This window comes from Eufriesea mexicana, unplaced genomic scaffold (assembly GCF_001483705.2).
Source record: "Eufriesea mexicana isolate 0111107269 unplaced genomic scaffold, ASM148370v2 scaffold1357, whole genome shotgun sequence".
NCBI classification, from domain to species: Eukaryota; Metazoa; Arthropoda; class Insecta; order Hymenoptera; family Apidae; genus Eufriesea; species Eufriesea mexicana.
The window spans coordinates 561,060-574,719 of NW_016909472.1; the positions used below are offsets into that span (position 1 = coordinate 561,060).

General features: G+C 29.8%; 1 protein-coding gene across 1 annotated transcript in view; it reads left to right on the plus strand.

Moving 5' to 3' along the window:
• LOC108547994 (acid sphingomyelinase-like phosphodiesterase 3a) overlaps window positions 1–13,660 on the plus strand; it is a 103,845-nt gene that overhangs the window by 15,128 nt on the left and 75,057 nt on the right. The gene's annotated exons all lie outside the window — the stretch shown is intronic.

Consider the following 13,660-nt stretch of genomic DNA (forward strand, 5'->3'; position numbering starts at 1 on the left):
CGACCGAGGTCACGAGTATCGATTCTTTCGTCTTTCCGTTGGAACTCTTGGTAAACGACTGTTTCGATTAAATATACGTTACATAAGGATCGCGGTTACATAATATTCCTATGCTAATTTTTTTAAATTCCACAGTTTGTTTCCTAATCGTTGAGTCTATAGTGGATAGTAAATTGGAATTAATTTTTATCTTTTCTTCAACGGTTCGTATTTTACTTAGAACGAGAAAATATCGTGTAAAACGTATTCGTCCCTCTAGCCTCCGGTGAAATGGATGAAGACATGTGTTTTGAAGGAAACAAATTATTCGAAGACTATTTTTATTGAATCTAACGTAAAGGTGCGATTATTAAACTGGAGAAGTCTCGAGATAGCCTAAGTTTATGGTGATTGGTTAACGGTCAAAATTTCTGAAAGCCTCTGATGTACTCCGAAATGTGTTTCAATCATTTTAACTTTAATATATAAAATATACATCTTAATTTGGCAGAAACATGACAAACTTTGAATAGTACCTTGAAATATGTTCTTCGGTTGAAATAAAACGTTGAATACGATTTGAACAGCAAAGGGATACAAACGAGGTCGTCATCGACCCAAGCTCGTCCTCTCTACTTTCATTTCGTTAGCGTAATATCAGTGACGAGGCCCACAACGTGAGATTATCATCCTGATCAAGAAGGAAGGACACATAGCGCAAAAGGACTACAAGTGTGCAGTCGGAGTTTGTTGAAATTTTTCAGGATTCTTGAGAATTTTCATTGAAGATTAGGATTAGGATTTATCAGATCTTGATGTAAAAACGAGATCTGTGACAAAATTTATTTTTTTTTTACTTCATTTTATTTCAGTTTCATGTTTATAATACTAACATATTTTTGTAAAGAGTTCTTTATATGTGTAAATAACTATTTTTTGTGGAACCTTTTATAATATAAATTTTAATTATCATTTCAACAAATTGGGAGATGGGAAACAGAATTTGTAATTTAAGTATAAATGCTTGATTATACACAAATATCGTATAATTGAAGAGCACTTTGGGAAGAAAGCATTTCCCAAAATGGATCTACTATTCGAAACAACATTCTTTATGATAGTCTTATCGTATATATTACAGATAAAATTGATATCGATGAATAGACTTGGCATATGTGCCAAATTTTGGCAGATGTACCCTTCTTCCAAAAAACCCTACAACCGTACATCAGCCATAACAAAGATTCCACTTTTATGTATAATTTTATAATTTTGTTAATTCGTTTATTTTATAAGGTTAAATATATTTAGTTCTTTATTATTGGAAATAGTGGCTATGACATTTTTATTATTATAAACGGAAGCCCAAATGCAATAAATGTTACGCTTATATTATTAAAAATGAAATGTCACGTATTTCCTTGTACTGAATGGAACCTGTGTAATTTAATAAATGTACACAGAATTTGAATATAATTCTGTTAATTAAAAATTTAGTCTCATAAAATGGTTATTCTTTTTAACATTTTTGCAGCGAGTGTCGGGGAAATTAAAGACGTGCACAAATAAATTACAGAACTTTAGTGAACGTCGGTGACTATTTTAAAGGCATATTCTACTGGGTTAGAAAATTCAATTTTAATCATAAAGTAAAAATCAATCAATCTTTTATATGCAAAATAAATAAATCAGTTGCAAAGGTATCGCTTTCTTCCTCGCTATTTTATGATCCACACTGTACTTATGCTGAACGATAAAAGTATCCTTTCTAATAGATTTTTTCTCATTTAACACTGAAACTACCAAAGAAATAAAAATAATTAGTTCCAGGTATTTTATGTCTACAGCTTTTAAAATCACGTATATTGTTGCTTTTTATTTTTATCTAAATATAAGCGAAAATATATACAAAGCTTTTCATATTTTTCCGTATAAACTTCAGCTATTTGTTCTTTAGGTAAAAATTAAAGTTATAACATAAAAACGCTACAAATACATTTCGAGTTTGCCTGTTTCTATTTCGAAATGTCACCAGTGTGTACGTGTCTTTATCGATAGAAATGTGATATCTATTTATCATTAAATTTATTGTAGATTTTGTTAAATTTTTTAGTGTGCAATGTGAAAAAGATTCAAAAATAATAAACGTATCAACAAATTATACAGAATATTACGTATTTTGTCTTGTCTTATATTAAATTAGGGAAACTAGTATTGCTATATTCCTCATGTTCCATAATTTTGTTATTTTAAATGTTTTTTCATTATCCTCCAACCATTTATTTTAAAATTATTCTTCAGTTTTTAACTATTCTTAATGTATCATATTCAACTATGGATTACTAGTTACATGACAGTTTATCCCTTACGTTAATTTTTTCACATTCTCACGTAAAGTATTATATCTACTTGGTAAAATATTTTAATAGTCAACTAAATCGTAATTATTTGGTACACTTTCTATCGATGTCAGCTTCAATTAAAAATTTCGAAAACGATATCCTAGTACAGGTAGCCCTCCTACAACACGGCATCCTATAACACGATATCACTATAACACGATTTATAAATTGCAGGAACCCTCCTACAACACGGCATCCTATAACACGGTTTCGCTCTAACACAATAAGAAAATTGCAAAAACCATTGTACAGCACTGTACTTCTACATGTGCAATGACGACGAAGGAATTTATTAAATTAAAGTTGCATTAAATTAAAATAATATTTTTGTCTTTTTTATTCTGTGTTTATTCTGTGTATAAAGGATATAAAACAACTAAAAATGCATATTTGTATAATAATAATTTCTGTATTTACATTTCGTGTAGATCTTTAGATCTCTTCGTGCAAGCTCAAGACAAATTGATTTTTTACATTTTGAAGGTAATTGCAATAACAACGTAATTTAGGAACACCGATACTCCGTAGATTATGAAACAAAATTATAGAACAAGTTCGATGGTTTTGATTATTGTCATAAAAATTAATTGTATTTTCACTTAAAGAACACATTAGTCAAATTTCTACCGAAAAATATAGGTCCTTCTGTACCTAAATTTATCTTCATTTTAAAACTCGCTCGATTTAAAACGCCTTGCGACAATTCAACAGTAGTGATTTGGAAGAAGTGAGGAAAACGACCGATGACATCTTTATCGTGATTTGCAAATGGGTAAAGGAATGAATAAAGAATTAAGAAAATTGTGTAAAATCCTTGGGAAATGAGAAGTTTCGAAGCTTCAGCATTCTACGGGTGCGATCCTGGAGTCGATAACCGATCTAACTTGCTCCAAAGCTTCTGATTCCAGATATCTCTTTCTCGGTGTGCGAGTTAAATACGGTACCCGACTTCCTGAAAAGCTGACTTATGCACTTCCAATCTTAGTCTTGACGTAGCTTGAACCTTCGACAGTTCTCACAACTTCACTCGGGATACAAAAGTCTAAAGTTATATACGTTATTGGTTTAGCATGACAAAGTTGACGTTTTTAATATTGTCAAATATGGCACATGCCATATTATTAGTCAAACATCAAACAAACAGATCGATATTTTTGCAGTACAGATTTGGATTCCTTCGTAATATTCTCCTTGATGTGCATATAAAAAAAATTCATGAAATTTGGAAAATTCGTTAACGATATCAATGCGGTAAACTAAATTAATCGACACAGTAAAAAGCCAATAGCGATTAAGTTGTTCTGAAATAGAGGAATTTATTTAAACCTGCCACTTTTTGAAAGCAAATAATTTTTATCGCGGAATTAATTTATATTTTATAGAAATTTTGACATTTTTTCAGATACAGTGAAAAAAAGTGGCGCAAAATCTCGTTACACTGCAACTGTTCTAGGTTTACCTTTCAGCAAATTAATAACGATGGCTGCCATTTTGTAGCGTACCATAAATTCGGTATAATTACTCGACTTATCTCTTTATAAACAAATATGATATAATTCCGTACTGAAAATGTTAATAATTATAATTTAATAATTTTGATATCGGTATATCAAAGTTTCGAAGAAAATTTATAGAAAATATTAGATTTTCAGTAGTATAAATCAGAATTTCTCTTTTTAAACAGTCACACTTATTACCTATCTGTGTGTTACGAATTTAAAACAACATATCTTCAGAAGATTTTAAAGAAAACATTAGTTGTCAATCATTGTAAACCATAATTTTCTTTTTTCGTTGATGTATTTAATGACATAACAGAACCAACAGTAAATGAAAAATAAGTGTCCTAATTCCTAAAGTAAACATTGATATTTTAACCTGTCATGGTATGAAACTTTTTAAGCAATTACGACCATTTCCGTTTTAATATTAATTTAATACTTTATTTTACAATTTAACATTATATTCAGTCAATCCTCCTACAATGTAATTACTTTATTCCGCGTTGTATCAGAGCATGTTGTATCAAAAGTAGGTTTCCAATATACTATATTACGTGAAAAACGAATGTTAGTTGTTGTTTAAATTTCACAATGTACGAATATATAGGGTGGATCAATAACCGTGACCACGTAAAATAGTCCGATACTTTAGAAATGTGGGGAAACTTGGCTAACGAAAGTTGTATGGTTTGAAGGGAATCATAATATACCAGTAACAATTTTTCTTACAGATGGAAGGTTTTGGAGATTTCAAGATCATCTCCATTTTTTTAAACGGCATACTATACTCTTCTATTTTCAATGAAATTGCAGATGTTTGGACGATTCCAATAAATATTTTCCATGTCTCTAAAAATAACAGAGATATTCGAAATGATCGAAAATATTATTCCACCCTTCACAGTTGAAACATTCGTGCTATGTAATGGTTGTCCAAACTTATGAATCCGCGATACATGGAAGCTATTATGCTAGGATACCATATTGAAGAAGAACTGTCGCAATTTTTACGGTGTGTTGCATTCAAATCGTGTTTTCGATGTGCCGAGTTATATCTGTACTATTAAAATTTAATTTCAAGTAGTCATGATTATACCATTAAAGCGTATTTCCATATTTCCTGCTGCGACGATTTCAACCTCTCGATAGCCTTGATCGACTCGTAATCTTTGCCACAGCTGTCTAGGATCGAAAACAATTTTGGTTATCTGCTCGCGGTCGTTTCGCGGCGTTAGTTGACGACCATAACCGGATAAGAATCTTGCAAGCAATTATGTTTGACGGACATTAATTGGATGGTAATCGTGAAGTAGGAAGTTCGTCTAACTGAATAACTCGTGGGGATTATCGGCTCGACTGCAGAGCTGTTGAATCGAGGGTGTCTGGGTGTTTAAGGAGCATTTGATGAGAACCGGCTGCAGCAGGTAGATTGTTTTCATTGATGCAGATTTCCTTTCTTACCTCGGGTTTTTAATTCTCGTAGAAATAATTGTTGCGTTATTCTACTTATTTTTTAAATTCACATTGTGAACTGCCATTCATAATTTTATTTACTTCTATAAAATGAAAAAGGTCATTTAAGTAAATGTAATTTCTTTATTTCTCGTAAGAGCAATGTTGTGTAATTGCATTTATTTCTAAGATTAACATGACTAAGATTTACTTCTATACGTATAATACAGCAGATTATTTAGGCAAGCATTATTTCGGTTACGTTTGTTTAACATAATCTTTTATCTTTCAACAGAGTGAGATAAGATTTGAATTTTCATTTTTCGTAGAAGTAAGGTCACATTATTGTAATTATTTTTAAAATTGACCTAGTGATCTTATACTTTACATAACTACACAATAGTTACTTCTATGTAATGGAAGAATTTATTTAATGTTTGTAATTCAATAATGTTTGCTTACTACATTTTTTTTATAAATACAATAAAGTAAGGTTTCTGAATTTATTTCTAAAATTGATCATGTGAGATTTTAATATAATTTCACTTGTTTCTATGCAATGCAAGAGGTTATTTTGGTTGTAACATTTTGCACCATTTTTTACGTTTTATACATACAATCAGATAAGATTTATAGATGTTAGTGACTATACGATAGTATAATGTTGTCAAAGTTAAAATTTGAAATATATTGAACCAGCGTCATTTTAAGCTTGATACAGTAATATAAAAGAGCATTTAATATTTTGTTATAAGTGAAAATATGTTAGTTAAATTAATAACTGGGATTACTCTTAGAAAACGTATTAATTCATTATTATATTAAACGTAGTGTAATTAAACTTTGTTGTACCTCATTCGTATATTTTGAAGAATATATTGTCCTCGAATACGAAGATAAATTTGTAAATAAAACATTGGAAACAGAAAATAAGAACTATCGAAATACAATAAGGAAAAATTTCACTTCTGAGACTTCAGATAAATATTCGTTCTTTATCATTTTGTATAAAAGATTAACAATAATGGTAAGAATGCAGAAAAAAAATGGCAAAAAATAGAGAAAAAGTATTTGATAGATTAAAATTTATTTCTTTAGAAATTGTTCGCTTAAAAGTTCAATAAGAACGTTAATGTAAAGCTTGAAGTTGCTTATTTATTAATAAGCCTGTTTATTAATATTACTGTTAACACCGAGAAGTGTTGACAGTATAAAGTATACTTCGAGATAAAGTACCATCGAGTAAATCAGCCTATTTACTGACTACGGCGAATTAATCACGGACCACGAGTAGATTGCACGCGAGACACGAGAACGAGCGTTAAAGTGTGAATAAAGATTAAGGTCAAACGATGGTTTTTGAACGAAAACCATGAAATGCAAAAGCCTGGGATTGGATGAACTTAATCGAGATTGAGTCGGTACTCGAAAAACGCATATCATAAAATACATATCCGTATTTTAGACTTGACTTTGTTAAAACTGTTTCATTTATATAGAAAGCACCTCTGGAAAAAATATTTCCACCTTTTGGAATAAAAAGTTCGTCGAATAAAATAAATTCTTTTTATATATAGAACAATGAAACACAGTTCATAATTTTGTTTGAAATAATTATCAATTATCGTTGATAATTATTTTACCGATGGTAATAGTTTTACTTTAATCATTCCTTCTATCTTTCATTTCTCAAAAGAATGTTTGGTCTTTCCACGTTAAATATTTTATTTGATCCTCTCACTTGTTTCATTATCTCAATTACGTGTATAAATCGAAAAATCATAAATATTTATTATGAATCGTGAAGGTACTCAAAATGTTAAATAACGTGCGATGCACCTTCATATGTATTTTCGTTGTTATTGAATTACCGTTGATATTATAAAGACATTAATAATTTAAAATAATTAACACAATTAAATTTCACAAAATTGGTAGAGAACATAATACACGATACGAAATTTCAGCCATAGATCTTTTAATTACTGGGAAACGTGGAAAATAACAAACAACGAGTGTTCAAAATGTCAGTAGCGTATGGAAATAGAAATCGAACGTGAAATTAACGAGCATTCGATCGTATGACGAATCGTATCGCACGAATGTTCGGGGCTATTAGTAAATTGGCCGATGAATCAACGAAAACTGATTAGTCTTTAACATGGAGTTTCGTAAACTAATCCGATAATTGATAATTCGCAAACTGGAGGAACAAGAATGTAGTGGACTGTAAAGATTTGTGTTTGCGCGACACAACACATCGGCCGTGTGTCCCGTATAAATTAAACCGTACAAATCGCAAGTTTAATGGAGTTTGATCGATTTATTTACAAGCGGATTGCGAATGTTAATGCAATTATGAATAAATTGTCGGGACAATTGATAATTCGCTTCTGACTCGCTGTATCTCATTAAGATTGATTAATGTTCATATAATTTTATTATACCGGATCTATTATTTCTTCAGTTCGTTATCAAAAAAGAAAAATTGTAGAAATGAACGTCATGTCTCGTTACAGTTTCGCATATTCATACTTCAACCTTTTTCTGTTTGAAATTTTTAAATACGAATAATACCGCTTGGAATACTAAAATTAATTTATCGTAAAATTAATTATAGTAAATGAGAAAATGCTTACGAAATTCGAGTAATTATTAATCAGAATAACAATAATCGACATTTATTTGTTATTTACATCTACCAAAATAAAAATGAATTATCATATACGAATAATCAAAATTATTTTAACGATGGACTTCTGACAGCTGGTTAAATAATTTCATCATTCTAATTACAATTTACTATAAATATTTTGAAATAATTCGTGCTATGGTTGTGGCAATATTATTTTATTCAGCTTTGAGTAGATATTTTATATTTCATCCTAATTTTGAAAAATTTAACAATTGTAATTATAGCGAATAAATTATTTTGTAACAACCATGATTCTTGCTTTCTCTAAGTACTCGAACAGCAAAGCTCAAATATGTGTTTTGAATTGTAATCCTGTTGTAAAACAAACTTATATGCATAGTATGCTGCAACCACGTGCAACATGCATTACATGCTAGAAAGTTTAGTAGTTCCATGTCTATACGTACTTAAATAACAGTATATTCAGCAAACTTGATACTAATAGCAAGTTACATTACAAAATTATGTATCTGCACTGAGATCACCATAATATCGGACGATTTTTCGTGAAGCTTCATATCAACGCAAACAATGACTATAATAACGCCATGTAATATGTTATAATAATAATAACGTTATAATAACAATGTAAATATAATGTTTTGGATTAATAATAACAGTAAATAGCATTAATTGTAATATTTAGCTGAAATTACTGTGCAAAAATATTTTTTCTCCTGAAGCTACTAATCGAGGACAAAATTACATTAAATAAAATGTAAGATTATTATTTTTCCATTTATTATTTCTACGTGCATTATTATTTGTCCACAAAATATATAATAATGCATAAAATTTCGAAACCATTAATGGATTATTATTTGTATACTATAAAAAAGGTTCAACTTCTCAAAAATAGTTGTATAATAACGGAATTAATATGGAACATGACATTTTAAATTAATAATAATATTAAAAGCCACTAATGATAATATTCTGAAGTAATTACTGATTTTACAAAAATATACTTTGTGATTTCAAAATTAACGAAATATAAAGCATGATGTTAGTTTATTGTTATTTAGTTTATTATTTTTTAATGCATTATTTCTTACCTTAACAAAAATATTTCACTTAGAAGTAGTCGCCTGACAATGTCGATTATCAAGGAATATAGTAATATTAGAATTAAATATTAATAATATTATTATAGTAATATTAAAATGACTTTAATATGTTTCGAATTAATATTATAATTAAACGCTTCTGTTTATAATATTTTAAAATAAATATTAGTACGCAAATATATATATATTTTAGTCCAATTACTATTCGAAGAATGGATCGATGCATATGTATATGTTAATCAAGATGTTAAATTAAAGCACGTTGATAGGTCGATTATTATTCCAGTTCGTACATTAACAAAGTTCATTATTAAGCTTTGCTTGATTCACTAGAAAGAATATTTCACGTGGCAAAAATGGTTATGTAACAGCAGAGTCTGCTATCAAGCGTTATAATAACATAATAATATCATTAATATAATATTCTAGAATAATATCCATATTAAGATATTTTAGATTAAAGAGTAGCTATTTCAGACTAATAAAATAATAATAATATTCCAGTGTAAGTACTAGTTTGCAAGAATGTGTTTTCTAGTGAACTAATTAATCGAGAATTAAAATAATATATTAACTCGCTAATTTGAGAGTTCCATTATCAAAATGCATATTGCACGTGTTAGTGAAAATTTGTAGTAACAGTTAACTCATCATGACTACAGTAAATGGAAACTATTTCCACGTTACTAACAAAATGAAAACTTTTATTTTCCTTACACTTTTTTTTTAATTTATCTCTTTCAGTTCTTACATATCTGTTGAATTTTTTGCTAAATTAATCCTATGCAGACAGAGATCTGCGCGTCTAATAAACAACAACTCCTTTTTTAATAACGAAACAGGTTTATTTAACTAACATATTACACTAAGTTTCTCTCAATTTTAACTCTCAAACACGATCCTCTATTCACTACGTCTCGATTACACACATTTTGCCTTCGGCCTTCTGTCTTCTTTGTCTTCACGCGCCCATGCATCCTTACTTAAAGCCAAAAGTCTCTCTTTCCATACACAGGCTTTCTTTCTCAATCACTCGGTACAGTCATAGATATCCCGTCGAAAGGATTCTTTCGCGCTATCGTTTATTCTTTCGCCCGCATCCTAGATCTCACCCTGAACACCCAAGACGAACCCGATGCTGCTGTTTATTATTCCTCGCTTTTCGAAAAGCAGCCCAAATGTTCCCATGCATTCACTTAGAAGTAAGACCTGATACCCATTGGTCCCGCTATCACTCTTAATATTATTTCCTTCATTAGTGTCTTTCATTGCTCGCCATCCTACATATCGAATACCACGATGACAATAAACAACAAATGATTTGCTCAATTCAAATTAACGTGCGCTGTTTCTAAGCAATCGGGACGAGTTAACTCGTCATGCGCGTTAAAGCGCCATTTTTCAATCGCGAGTTAACTCGCTATGAATTTTGGAAAGGTATTTTTTAATAGCGAGTTATCTCGTTATGCACGTTGAAGAAACATTTTTCAATAGCGAGTTAACTCGTCAACACTGGTTAACACTAGAACTACCAACCCAGTCAAAATGACTGGTCCCAGAATTTTCCTCTTTGCTTTCACCGAACACATACACCTGCTTTAAGAATAAAATTGGTATATTGTAGGATAACAAAAGAAATCGCGAATCGGCTATTGCCAACAAAAACAAATTGTAAACCGATCGATATCTTCTAAAAGCAAATCGAAAAGTTATTCCATATAACAAAATTAAGTTGCATGACTCCTCTACGGGGAGGTGAAGCGTAGGTTAAGGAAAGCATAAAAAGCGTGGTCCTTGACAACCAAAACAGAGTCCTTAGAAATCAGTTGTGACCAGCACGAGCGTGAGTCGCTTAGTGTTGGAAAGAGAGTTTTAAAAGAGTGCGTCTTTGTGTGTTTTCGTTACTTGGTGTTCTTTCCACCTAAGTTAAATCAGTTTACGAGTTTTGAGTTTGTGTTATTGTGTTCTTGTTCTTTCGTGAATTTTCGGTGTCTCAAGACCAGTTTCGTCATCTTACAATATATTTACTAATATTCATTGTATCGCTGAAATTACTATAATCTGTGCAATTTATAGTTAGGTACCCATTAAAAATCGGTAGTTCTAGTGCTAATTGAATAAAAACAAAAATGTTTCGTTAAAACGTGTCAATTTATCGATTATAGTACCCATATATTAAACTAATGGAATAAAAACAAAAATGTTTCGTTAAAACGTGTCAATTTATCGATTATAGTACCCATATATTAATTAACAACGGTTCAATTCCATTTAGCGGAAAGAATATTTAACGAGTCAGGAATAGTTACGTAACAACACAGGCAGTTATCAAGCAAGAAATCCGAACGGCAACTCACGTAAGTTTGCGTTGCAAGTCGATTTCGAGGTTTTGGTTGTTCCAACTTTACGTGGCTAATATCATATTTCACCATCAATTCATAATACAACCCTGATATCGCATACCCGCACGAACAACCCAGATTACTCAGCAGAGTCACACACGAAAACTGTAATTTCTCTATTCGTGTTTCGCCGTGTACTTCAGCTTCTCGGGCTTTCAATGTATTTTAATGGATCGACTTGAATTATCTTCGTCTAAATTATCACGAATTTAAAACAACTGTGTATTCCACTATAATTTGCAGGTACCATGTGCTACCCTCAAATACAAATATGAAGTACCCAGGATGTAACGAAGCACTTGACGAGGGATTCATGATTTATGTCCTCTTGACGTTAATAAATGCTGAAGTCAATTTTTTTCCTAAAAAATGGATTTCGTATCATTTCATGTAGGTCAAGAGTTAAATGCTCTTAATTTACGATAAATATAATTATGGTCCAAATTGCGTGAACAGTAATTACGAAAAGGTTGTAATTTAACAGTATCTACTAATTAATTTATTACTCGTTAATTTTCAATTATATTTAACGTATTTACAAAGAAATTTTATACAGAATTTTATACAGTTATTTAGATCATTTTGGACAAGCATATTTCTAAAGTAAGACATACAAAACAGTGTGAATAAAATTGTGCAGATATTACTCGTGGAATGAAATAATGAGTTGTAAATATTGCAAAATTCTCAATTTTTATATATTTATGATAAATTGTTTCAATTTTAGCCATTTCTAGTATGCTGATGCTGTTTTTATCGCTTTTCAGTTTCCTCGTTTAATCCATTTCAGATACAATGAATAGTGATATTTGACTATTAAGAAGGTTTCAGTTATAGAAATATGATATATTAAAAAATGTTGCAAAAATTTGGTTTAAGTATACACAATTCGATACTATACGAATATTATAGATTATAATGGATTACAAAATAATGTTGAATCAAATTAAATATTTCACGTCGTATAATAATCGCGAAAGTTGATTTATTTGTCTTCGTAGAAAACGAAGACTTCAGAATATTATAGACTTCAGAATGCACGTTTACATAGTTATATGCTACACTAAAATGATTTATGAAAAAAAGCCCACTGAAATGTGTAAATTTTGTTAAAATGTATATTATTGTATTTACCCCGTTTTAGAAAGGATTTATATAAAATAATGCAATTTGAATTGTTGTTTTCTAAAAGAAGGAAGAAAAATAACTTATAAGTAATAAAACGAAATATTTAATAAAAAATTTACTATTGTGATATGAAAACAATTTTATAAATTCAAAATTGTAAATTCATTCTGATTTGGTAAAATTAATCACATTCACAAACAAAAGTTTAGAATGTACACGTAGAAAGAAATGAATATTTCGCTCGCAATTGTGTCTTCGAACAAAATAGCATTTGACAAAATAGCATGAAGCTAAAGAAATTGTAAACAAATTTTAATAACACCAAAATAAAGCTATTGGTTTAGCTGCCGCAAAGTCTAAACATGATATAAAGTTTTGATAGAAAAAATATTAATTAAGAGGAGGTGAAATAATTAAGTTTAAAAAAGGACATACTGGAATATTGAAAGAGGATAAAAAGCATGACATTTAAAAGAAATGAAAATTAATTTATATATTATTCTCTTGTTAAAATTTAGTTTATAATCAGTATGGTGTTATATAATAACACACAACTATATTGTTCCATACAATTACTTACAACATCAACAAGTAATTGATGGTAAAATGTAGAAAAGTAATTACAACCTTTCGTTTGTGACAAACTGCTGTCCACGTAATTTTCTGCCACAGTGTATGTTAAAATTAGCATAGAAAGTACAAATTACAAGGTATCTGACACCAGACAAAATGGACGAAAAGAGAAATATATAGTATACATACAGCATATATATTCGTAATATGTAATCGACAGATATAAAAGCTGTATTTAAATGAAAACTATGGTATTAGTAATAGCCTTGACCTTTATGGTATATAATTTGTATTTTTATCATTGAATACATATAACAAGTAATTCTCAGTATTAATTAATTTTCAGTATTAATTTATTAACAAACTTTATATACGCAGTGTGAGAAAAGTACTTAGAGAAGTAGAAATATTTGATTTCAGCAGCAAAATAAGACAATTCTATCTCGCTTGCTGAATTTCC